The 11,351-nt window shown below is 41.3% G+C and overlaps 1 long non-coding RNA gene across 1 annotated transcript in view; it reads right to left on the reverse strand.

Moving 5' to 3' along the window:
* Nucleotides 1–10,885, reverse strand: part of LOC114065180 — a 21,887-nt gene extending 11,002 nt beyond the window's left edge. Inside the window, exon 1 of the long non-coding RNA XR_003572886.1 lies at nt 10,810–10,885. This is a non-coding gene — a long non-coding RNA (uncharacterized LOC114065180). The remainder of the gene's footprint in view (nt 1–10,809) is intronic.
* Between the last annotated feature and the right edge of the window lie 466 nt (nt 10,886–11,351).

Consider the following 11,351-nt stretch of genomic DNA (forward strand, 5'->3'; position numbering starts at 1 on the left):
GCACTTTGGCCACAACAACCCCCTGCAGCACTACAAGCTGGGCACAGAGTGGCTGGAGAGCAGCCAGGCAGAAAGGGACCTGGGGGTGCTGATCGACAGGAGGCTGAACATGAGCCAGCAGTGTGCCCAGGTGGCCAGGAAGGCCAATGGCATCCTGGCCTGGATCAGGAACAGTGTGGCCAGCAGGAGCAGGGAAGTGATCCTTCCCCTGTACTCAGCGCTGGTGAGGCCACACCTGGAGTGCTGTGTCCAGTTCTGGGCCACTCAGTTCAGGAAGGACATTGAGGTGCTGGAGCGGGTCCAGAGAAGAGCAACCAGGCTGGTGAAGGGACTTGAGCACAAGCCCTATTAGGAGAGGGTGAGGGAGCTGGGGTTCTTTAGCCTGGAGAAGAGGAGGCTCAGGGGAGACCTCATCACTCTCTACATGTACTCTCTACAACTCTCTACTTTCAGGTACTCTCTACGTACCTGAAAGGACATTTTAGTCAGGTGGGTGTTGGTCTCTTCTCCCAGGCAACCAGCAGTAGGACAAGAGGGCATTATCTCAAGCTCTGCCAGGGGAAGTTCAGGTTGGATGATAGGAAGAAATTTTTTAGGGAGAGAGTAATCAGACATAGGAATGGGCTGCCCAGGGAGGTGAGCTGCTCCAGGGTCTGCATCCCTGGAGGTTTTTAAGATGAGACTGGATGTGGCACTTAGTGCCGTGGTCTAGTAACCAAGGCAGTGTTGGATCGAGGTTTGGACTTGATGACCTCAGAGGTCTTTTCCAACATGGTTTATTCTATGTGATAAGAGCTTTTGTTATTCAAACATTCAAGGAAACACTTAAAAGAGAGCTTGGGGAAGATAACTGCTCGGAACCAAAGCATGCTGCAGGTCCTTTGTGGGTGTGAGTCACAGCAGGGTGCCAAAAAATATTTCCTAATTAATAACCTGACTCGTGCATGTGGAGCTTTATGGTGACAAAAGCCAGCTGCAGCATGCAATGCCATGTAACAATCCCTCCAACTGAAGTAACTGAAGGTGCAGGAAGGCTCTAGACAGCATTGTCAGGCTTACTTTTAAGTCACCTAAATAAGCAACTAAAGTAGTTTTCTGTTCATGTGCTTATTAGCTAAGATAATAATGCTATTTAGGTGCCTAATTATAGACTGAAGTGTCTAACTTGAGGTGTAAACTGTTGTCCTACGTTCCTTGTCAGTGCTTATAGACAAGCAGAGAAAAAAGGGTGACTGCGATCCAGAGCAGTGCATTCCTATTCACTTGACTGGATATTTGAGAATACAATAAAAAAAATATAATTGTAGAGTAATAAATTCTTGCCTTGAGTGTTTTCATTTTCATAAGCATTCTTGTAGAGTGTTTTTACAGGCATTGATTTCCCTCAGGTAAAAATATATGCACCAGAGTCACATTTACATTTTTGTCTAAGTGTTGCCACCCTCTGTTTTCCAATAAGTTTTTATGCCTTTGTTTAACAATATATAATTTGTAGCAAGTTTTATGCTTCAAAAGAAACACATAAAATTCTGTTTATTATCCCACTCTTTATTTGTCACTGAGTTCAGTTTGTCCCACCATGGCACTGAATAGCCATTTGCTAACAGCTCAGAAGATAATCACTAGTTTCATCTCCAAGACTTAAAATAGTCCAGGGTGGTGCTTTTGAGTTTTTGCATACACAGGCATACCCTTCCCCTGCCCCTAAACAAGCCACAGTTAACCACAGACAAATCTCCACACATCTAAATACTATTTGTCCTTGCACAACAGCGGGAATATGTCCTGAGTCACCCCAGCATGCTCTTTTTACTTTTTTTCTGGAACCATACAATTAGCATCTGTTTTTAGTACTTAGCCTTCAGACAGAAGGGGATACAGACAAGTCCCTGTTGTTAGTTGTAGCTACGGACTAGTCAGTAGTAGTGTGCAAAATTGCAGCCAGCAGAAAGGACGACAGGGCTCACTCTTCCAAATACATCCCCACATTTTTTACCTATTAGCTTCGTTTTCCCGAGGCAGAAATAAAGCCTTTTGGAGATCGAGAGTTAAGAGTCCCAGTAGAGGGACAAGCAGTGCTCTGTCTATAAACTATGGATGGCAGGAGAACAGAGAAGGTGTGAGAAGACACAATATTTGTACATTTTATCCCCTCACAGTTAGATACCATAAACTCAGGGCTTGGGTCTGCCAAAGAAGAAAGGAACCCATCACCTCCACAGAGGGAACACACTTCACAGAAAGATTTGGGTTTATTTCTGAAAGTTTCCTTTCCATTCCTGCTTGTAATGCACCTGAGCATCACTGCAGGCAGGGTGCTACAAGCGCTCTGAGCTGGTAATGTTTTGCTGCAGTTTACATGGCTGCACAAAAGACATGAAGAAGGATGAGGAGAGAAGTAGCATCTTAGGAAATGGACACATCTCAACCCTTTTATAGGTCAATAATTTGATGCTATCTTCAGAGAACTCAAAAGATACAGCTCTGACATCAAATCTAATTATCACCTAAAACTCAAGTCTGTCCACGTTAAATATGAATTTCAAAATTCAAATTAAACAACTCCTACCCCCATTTGCTGGTTTCCAGCTAGGTTCTTTGAACACATACATCTCATGTTACTGAGGCATTTGTGCACCTCATTTCTTTACCAAGTCAAGCACATTACGTAAGTGTTTCAGTGTGGGGACACGGTCACAAACATTCTGCAATTCAGTGAGCCCCAGCTCAAAGGGAGGTTCTTTCTGAGAGAGGTGCCTAGAAGTAATGTGTGTGTAAGTGTGGCTGTGAAAGGGAAGAAACAGTAGCCGATGGGGGTGTGGAGCCAGACACTGTGCTTTGTCGTGGTTCCTTGGTGCTGCAAGCAGCCACAGAGGCATTAGCAATTCAGCCTTGTAGCTGACCGGTCCTGGAGAACCAGCTGGATGTAGGGATTGGTGAAGACCTGGCTGAAATCATTAGGCCAGTTTGCATACGGAAAATGAGACATAATCTCATGTTCTGAAATGCATGCTAAAGAACGGGAAAGATTAGTCTTAAAAGTACCACATATTTTGCTTCACGACATCCAATGAAATACTTCTCAATTATACAACCATGTCTATCTGCTGTGCCAGGTTACATTTGCCAAAGTCACCACACTGCAGGCTCCGAGACTGCTGAAACACCCCTGTGAAGCTGCAAACCACTATAACCTTAACAATGTACTAATGGCAGATTAGTTTACATTTTTTCTACTTTTCCAGTCAGATATAAGAGGAAGTGTTTGTGTATTTGACTACACATCCTTCTTAAGAGGATGAGCTATTTTGCTGTCAAACTACATGAGCAGTTAGATGAGATGGCATGTCCATGATTATCTGAATATTCAACCCTGGAAACTGTGAAACATAAATTCTAATTCTATTACTTTGGGCCATACTGGGCCTGTCTTGAACATATGTAAAAACTCACATGGACTAGTCTTCTGCATGTCTTGTGGCAGGGAGACACATAATCACAGACCCTGAACTTCTAATCCCTATTGCTGTCTGAAAATAGGAGAAATCAAGGTCATTTCCCATTCTTTCAGTAGACTCCCTTCAAAGGGGTTGCTATGACTTTCACTGAAAAAAAGTTGCATGATTACACCATGTCAACAAGAAAGATGTTGCCTGTAAATTTTATGACCCACAATTAAATTACAGGTGTAACTTGTTCCAGTTTGCTGCTGAATTCCAAATAAGTAGAATCAGAAACTGCACGTTAAAGACTAGTCAGACCCTGCTCAAGAATACACGGAGTGTCCAGGGTTTTACTCTTGCCATGTGGTTTGCTGCTAGGCTTTAGGATTTGACTGTTCTGGATTTGGTACCAGCCTCAGGGTCTGATACTGCACTCCATCATGGGGTCCAGTCACATGGGCATCAATAGAACTCTGCAATCCAGTCAGTAGTACAATACTGAATGCAGCTTCAGAGGGGTGTTTCAGCAATCTCGGAGCCTGCAGTGTGGTGACTTTGGTAGATATAACCTGGCACAGCAGATAAATATCCATGTCACAAGCAGTGATTGCAATCTCAATGGCAATAACAGCAATCTCATGACTGGAACTCATTTCATTTAAGATTTCAAAGGATTCAGTCCCTACGGTTGTAAATAAAACGGAGACTCTATCTACTACACATATGGCCTAACTTCAAAACTGTTTATATTAAGGTAATTTTGTTATCCCATTTATCTGAAGAATCCTTCCCAGAGATGCTTAGCATAGCAAAACTACAAGCAACTATCTATTATTTGGGTGGTTCAGAAGAGCATTGTTAAGAAAAAGCTAAGTGTTGACCCTGCTAATTAATAGCCATCTTTCTAAAGATCAAAGAATGGAACCTGATCAGGAACAGCTGCTGTTATGTGTAGCTATTTACATTTTCCTGTCTGACACTGTAACATGCTTTTACTAATTTATCTCCCCTTTGCAAAGGGTAATTCCATCGTTTTATGGAAGAAAATCAGTGTGTCTGTTCTTGGCAGATGGTTGCATACCTAAGATTGTGCTGCCGCTGATCCATACATTGAATTTTCCCCAGTGTGAATGGAAATTTCATATATGTATGACCACAGTCCAGGAAGGGAAAAATGCTGTCATCCTCAGGGATCTTTTCCTGCAGAGTGATGGGACATCAGTGATATTCCACCGTGCAAAAGGGCTGCAGGACTCAGGCATAAAGAATGGAGAGCACTGGAGGTTTCCATCTTTCCCTTCCTACAAGGGTTAAGTTGTGGACATTAGTGTTGCATGTCCCTGCTCTCCACACACTTGGTCTCTGCAGAGACATCTGATATTCCAGATGCTTCAAGACAGTAGATGCTGTTGGTAACCGAATAGATGACATGCCCAAGCAGGAAGAACCTCTTATCACTGTGTTTATGTCAGTAAACCAAGTTCAGACACCCAACTTCCTTAAGGAAAAGTAAACTGTACTGAAGTCAAAACTCAACAAAGAATCTGTGTTGGTGAAACCTAAGCTCAGTTTCTGTTTAGAGAAATTGAAAACAATGACCACAAATTTATTTTTAAAAAATATGGCAGTTGATATGCTCCAGATAGCTCCATGAGAAGGCAGAAGAATGACAGAAATTATGGCAGGGGAGTAGGCAGGAGAGAACAGATGGAGAGAGAGGAAAAATCTCTTACTCTAAGCTAGATTTTTTTGTGCATGCATATCCTGTATATAGGCCACCCACCCATGACACATGGATTTTGGAAGGGTGTTATTCTACCCCTTATGCATAGAACTGGCTTTCCCTGTAACTAGGAAAACATTTATTTTAAAAATTGAATCAACCCTGAGTAAAACATGGGTTTCAGTTACAGGAAGAATAGGTTCATGAACTCCAGTTAGATTTCTGAACCCTGCCATCTTAAAAAAAAAAATTAAAATCGCATGTTTGCTAAAGTCTTAAGCTCCTGGAAGCATACCTTTCCCTGGATCACCATGCAAACTACCCAGTAAGGGGTTTCAAACTGCATAGGAGGCAAAATAGCTACTAACTGTTAACCAATACAAAAGAAAGAAAAAAAAGAAGGAAAATTATTATTGTGCCTGACCCAGGTAGTAGAGCTATGTCATTCTTCTGCACTGAGGCAGAAGTAGTTTTAAGCATGGCATTCAAAAACATGTGGTTTTCTAGAGAACTATTAACGCTAACCTGGGACATGTTCAAGTCTTTCAAAGCAGAATTAAGGAAACTCTTCTGTTCCTTCTTTTCCTTCTGTTCCTTTGTAAACCCTAAGAGTAGAGATTTGTAGTCCCAGTGCAGTTACCTCTCTCTCCTTCCCCATAAACAAAAGGTTTTGCCAACCAATGCAACCTGTTGGTCACTGCTGAATCTTTGCAGCAGCTGGAGCATGGTGTGAACTCATGGGATGCTTGGGGAGGACTTCTGCCCCTTCAAGAAGCCACTGGTGGTCCTGCCCTGGTTAACGAAAGTCTCCAGATAAGCAAGTGGGCATATATCTTCCTCATGGGTATCTGTGACCTTGGCAGTACTCTTTTCCATACCATTGTTTGCAGAGTGCAGCTGATGTTCTCCCTACTGTGTGGCTATTTCAGTGACATGCTCTTGCTTCTGTATGTCTGCATGACTGTTCTCAGGTTGGAGTAGTCCCTGATTCATGAGGGAGGAAGGTTTAGGTCATAGATATGTTTTACCTCTGCTGAATGTTTTGCAGCTTTGTGAAGACCAAACTGCTAGAAAACATTGTATGGGTTAAGTTTCAATGGAAACAAAAAGTAAAAATAATTTTGGTCTCCTACTACTTTTACATTATTGCAGCTTCACAAATTCCATGCCTTGAGTGACTTGAGCTGTAAATGGAATAAAAGCCATTGCTTCCAGTCCAGAAAAATTAGAAGATCCAGTTTCTATAAATTAAAAGATATGGTGAATAACTCTGATTATCTTGCAATTAATTTTGATTGCACCTGAGAATAGGAAAGAGTAAGAAGTCTTGCCCACCACATCTGGAACTTTCATTTGTTGTAAAGGATTTTTTTAGTTTTCCCCCAAACCTTGAGAAATAACTTTTGACAAATTCACTTCTTCCACCTCTTACCTGCCCCCAGTCATTCAGTGCACAGATAACCTGACAATACATTGGTTTGACTGGGGCATGAACAAGCAATTGTTCAACTGGTCATATCCAAGATTGTCTGGCACTTTCAATATTATTTTTGCCTATGAATTCAAACACAGTGCTGTGAATTCAGCAGCTGTGCTTCCCTGCATAGTGAGACCCATCTCCTGTGTATATAGAGGGACCTCAGGATGTCTGCCACGTTCAAGAACAAGGCTGTTCTGTTTGTTGTGGATGTTTATGTGACTAGATATACTCTGCTGAACAGTACTTGAAAAATATCCGTGGCATGTGCTTCATCCCAACCACTCATTCCCTTTCCTTGACCTGCCCTTTGTGGAGAGCATGGAATGTTAAACATTTCTTGTTGGTCTGCCCAGCCTCTGCTTTATTTACACTTACTCTCCCATTCCCTTATGCTGGGGCACCTTTTAGGATATTTTCTTTCCTGCTCAATGTAATGGAGTGCTGATAGGGCCAGATTCTTCAGCAGCAAGGAAGTGGACCTTGACCATTAAGGCTGGAGTCTGCACCCACTGAAGTTGCATGTAGAGCCAGAGATGAAAAAATAGTAAAAAAACCTAAGGATTAAATAATGCTTTGTAACTTGCTGAGGAACACATCCCTTTTTCTGATGCTCTGAGAAGAAGTATTTTTAAAAGATATTAAAGCATTTCTTCTGAATGCAAACAAGTTTTGGAGTCTTGAAACGCACTAGTTCAGTAGTCACAGAACCACCTCTGCTGAATTTAGCAGAGATTATATAGTAAAGAACACTCCTTACAGCAGAACAGCCAAAAGCCTACCCTTTCAGTCAAACCAGCTTACAGATTTTATTTTAAACTATTATACTGAAAATAAACTGTCTGGGCACTTACTTAAAAGTAAGCCAGACTTATTCCAGTTTCAGTGAGACCATTCAGAAGCTGCTTAAAAATAAAATAAAGCAAAAAAACCACTTTCCCTCTTTTTTTCATGAAATTTGCCTGTAGGTAACCTTGTAAATATGTAAGACAGGTAAAGGGTCAGGTGAAAGCTGTTGGACAGGAAAGAATGTAGCACTGAGAAATTCTTGGTTAAATAACAATTCGACTCTTCCCGCAGACTTCAGCTATAGCCCTAGAATTCAGCTACTTTCAAAGCTGAGTGTCACCTCATGTTACCTCTTTGTGAGGTGTTGTAATGCCAGAGCTGCCATATATGTTTTTCATCTCCAGTTTCAAATGCTAGGTATTTTAAAAGCAGCTACCATCTTTTCTGCTTCTGAGTTATCCCTTGCATTAAGAGCAAAGGAAAGAGGAAAGCTGTTTTCAGCAATGAGGTTACAATAAAACAGTAATTTTAAAGGGGTACCCATAGAAAAGTATGGAGAAGCTTACAAAAGTTTTTAAAAGCACTTTTCTCCACTTAAGTCATGTTAGTTGTGAGCTCCAAGTAAGCCCACCATGATGGTCTCTCATACTTAATGTACAAGATGAAAAACATTGGTGCTGCACAGGTTGTAGTCACACCTGAATTGTGTCTGAAAGTTCACACTCTTAAGTCTAAAACATTGTTAATACACTGCTAGTAGTGGATTAGATTGTTTTCCTTATTTATTTTTAATAAAGAGATACTACAGATCAAAGCCATCCTATTGGAAGTAAATAGCCATCTGATACAGAAGCAGGGGTAGACAAGGGCCCTCACTTTGTCTCTGCCATATAGAAATTAAGTACTTGAAGTATTAAGAAGTCTTCAGCCCAGCCCCTTTTCAGTATTAAATGTTCTGTGTGCCACTGACTTTAGAGTGGATCAAACATTACTTTCTCAAAATAAGACCTTGGCCCTAATTTTGAAAAGTGTATAGTAAATACAGATGCCTCTGAATATACTCTTGAAAATACTACCCTTCGACCTTCTGGCCACAACACGGAGACTAGTTCAACGCTTTTGCAAATGTGGTGTTTAGCTGTGGAATTCAAAATCCAGTTCAACACCTACGACTTGGAATTGTGTTTACTAGCTTGGTAATAAGGCCACCAAAAAAGAAGCACACATGCCAGTGTCACAGTAGCTTAATGTTCAAGGCTGAAATACTGTTTGTCTGCCTCAAGTGGTCACGAGGTTTAGAGCCAGCTGGCGACTGCCTGCCAAGCTCTGACCTGAGCCTGAACACAGCAAGTCTGTGCCTAAAATCTTACCCGAGCCATGGTGTGTTTCTTGGTGATAAAGGGGACTTTGCCTGCAGTGAGAGATGCAAAGCAGATCCACAGATTCCTCATCCTTTCATCTATAAGCAGGATACGAAGGATCTTGGCAATGGCAGAGGGCTGCACAGTTCATTCATTCATGTGTGCCAGACGAAAGTCTGAAGGTGAGGAAAAAATGTCTGAAAGATCTGGCTAAAAAATATGCGCCTTCATATTTTTTTTTTTTGCTGCTGAACAGGCAATCAGAAACATTTCTCATTAATAAAGCTATTAGTCATGATCTCAGCAAATTGATGAAAATATTCTTTGGGGGCATCTGAAAATAGCTTTGATTCCAAGCATTTATCGGGGGAGATGGTAGGAATTCCATGCAAAGCCTACGTTCAAAGCACTCAGATTCCTTGTGGTTTCTCATCTTCCTGGAGGTAAGCTCATAAGAGAAAAAATGCGTACCAACTTCTATGTTGTTGCACAAGCATACTGTAAGATGATCAGAGAGATTTAATCACTAAATGCCAAGAAGTTTATTTAAGGTAAGGCTCTGCCCTGCATGGGGGTACATGAGGCAATGGCGAGGCTGTAGGGCAGCAGCACCCATTACATGAGTAAGGCAGAAGAGAAGCTCCAACATCACTTCCTTTCCAGCAGTAATGTGAACACAGAAGAGGGGGAAATAACCACGTAGGTTATAGAAGCAATCTAGGATGTGGGAATCAGGGGTTTAAGCCCCCACTGTGCCATCAGCTTCTTTGGTGACCTGGGATAAGTCATTTAGACATTTTGTATATTGATCCCAAACTGACCAAATGTACAGAATTTACTGCGTGTTCAAACCTTGAGAGAATTGCCAGTGCCTGGATGAGTGTTCTGTACCCATCAAGGCTAGTGGTGGAAGTCAAGGTAATTCAACCACCACTCAAAAGAGTGTGCAAATGGGTTAGGATTGCGAAGGCAGCCCTAATGGAGGGAGTAGGAAAGCAGAGTTGAATGACAACACAGAAAGCAATGCTGAGTGAAAAAAAACCAATGAAGTCACTCACTGTCCACCTCGGGCATGAGGAGGTGTTCCTCATGGCGGGGTGACTCCAGTCACTATCCCCAGATGAGGACTGGGGCCTTTAAGCTACTTTGTGCCAGCAGCTTCATGCAGTAAGACCTTTCTTTTGAACCCACAGCCAGGAGGGAAAGATTATCTTACAGATGGATATGGTAATGATATAGGATAGAGATTTAATTGACATTATCTTGTGTTATGACTCTCATACCTCCTGTTGTCTGTGCTGAGAGCCTGGAAGAAGTGTTTTCAATTGCACAGCTGATGAAAGAAACTAAAATAAGAACTGGAGGGTGTAAGAGAAAAATCCAGACAGACTCAATTCTCCTCACTCCTGTCTAAATCAGGAAACAGATGTAAGCTTGTATGGAAGAGGGAACTCTGCTGTTTATAAGGTGGTCTTTCTCTTTTTATTATCTGCAGACTGAAGTTTTTGGAAGACAGTGATTAAGGAGCCCCAGTGACAAGAATGGGGCAGTTACCTTAGCTGGAAGGAAACACAACTTCTGCAGTTGTTTTGACAATAAGCCTTGGAAAAGGACCCTGAATAATTTAAATATGAATGGCACAAGGATACATATAGTCAACATAAAAGTAACATTATAAATACAGCATTAAACAAGAAAAAAAATGAGAAGAGACAGAAAGACAGAAAGAAAGACAGAAAGAAAGACAGAAAGAAAGAAAGAAAGACAGAAAGAAAGACAGAAAGAAAGACAGAAAGAAAGAAAGAAAGAAAGAAAGAAAGAAAGAAAGAAAGAAAGAAAGAAAGAAAGAAAGAAAGAAAGAACTATAGTTCTGATTTTATGTTTGCTTAATAAACAGTTCTTGAAGTGCAACTTTTCTCTTCTGTACTAACAGAGTTTGTACTTTAGTTGAAAGGCCACATCCAAAAGAGTCATTGTGAAACATCCAAAAGAGTCATTGTGAAATCTGAGATACACAACTTTGTTTACAGAATGATACAATTCCGATAAGCCACTTCCATGTCACCACACGCCTGCCCTCTGGGCTAATGGTTTTTAAGCACTGGCCTTCATAACTACCTTAAAGTAACGGATTTGATCAGAACTGTGTAGTAGTATTATTCTTTTTATTTCAATAGCAACAAACTGTATGAATACAGCAATTCCTAGTTCAACCCTTAACCCAAAGAGCCCATAAATTGTTCTCCACACCTTTTATGGCTAAGTTTATCTGCTGATGTCAGCTTCTGAGATATTTCCTTCCACTTTGTTTACTTGTACTGCTGCACTTGCACAAGCAGCCTGTCATTCTCCATTATATAAAGTTTAGCTTCACAGCAAAAATAGCAATACCTGTTCTTTGTCTTTGCAGATCTGGCACCTCCCTAGAACATTTGCAAAGACATTATTCCAAATATGAATGTACAAAGGAGAAGGTAAGGAGAGAACACATAAATCTAGTCCTTCCTTTAGGACTGATAGTGGATTGGCCTCAAGAAAAAACTTATCTGAGTTACAGC

This window comes from Empidonax traillii, unplaced genomic scaffold, assembly GCF_003031625.1.
Source record: "Empidonax traillii isolate 1590-97213 ecotype Southwest subspecies unplaced genomic scaffold, ASM303162v1 scaffold626:size867168, whole genome shotgun sequence".
Classification (NCBI taxonomy): domain Eukaryota; kingdom Metazoa; phylum Chordata; class Aves; order Passeriformes; family Tyrannidae; genus Empidonax; species Empidonax traillii.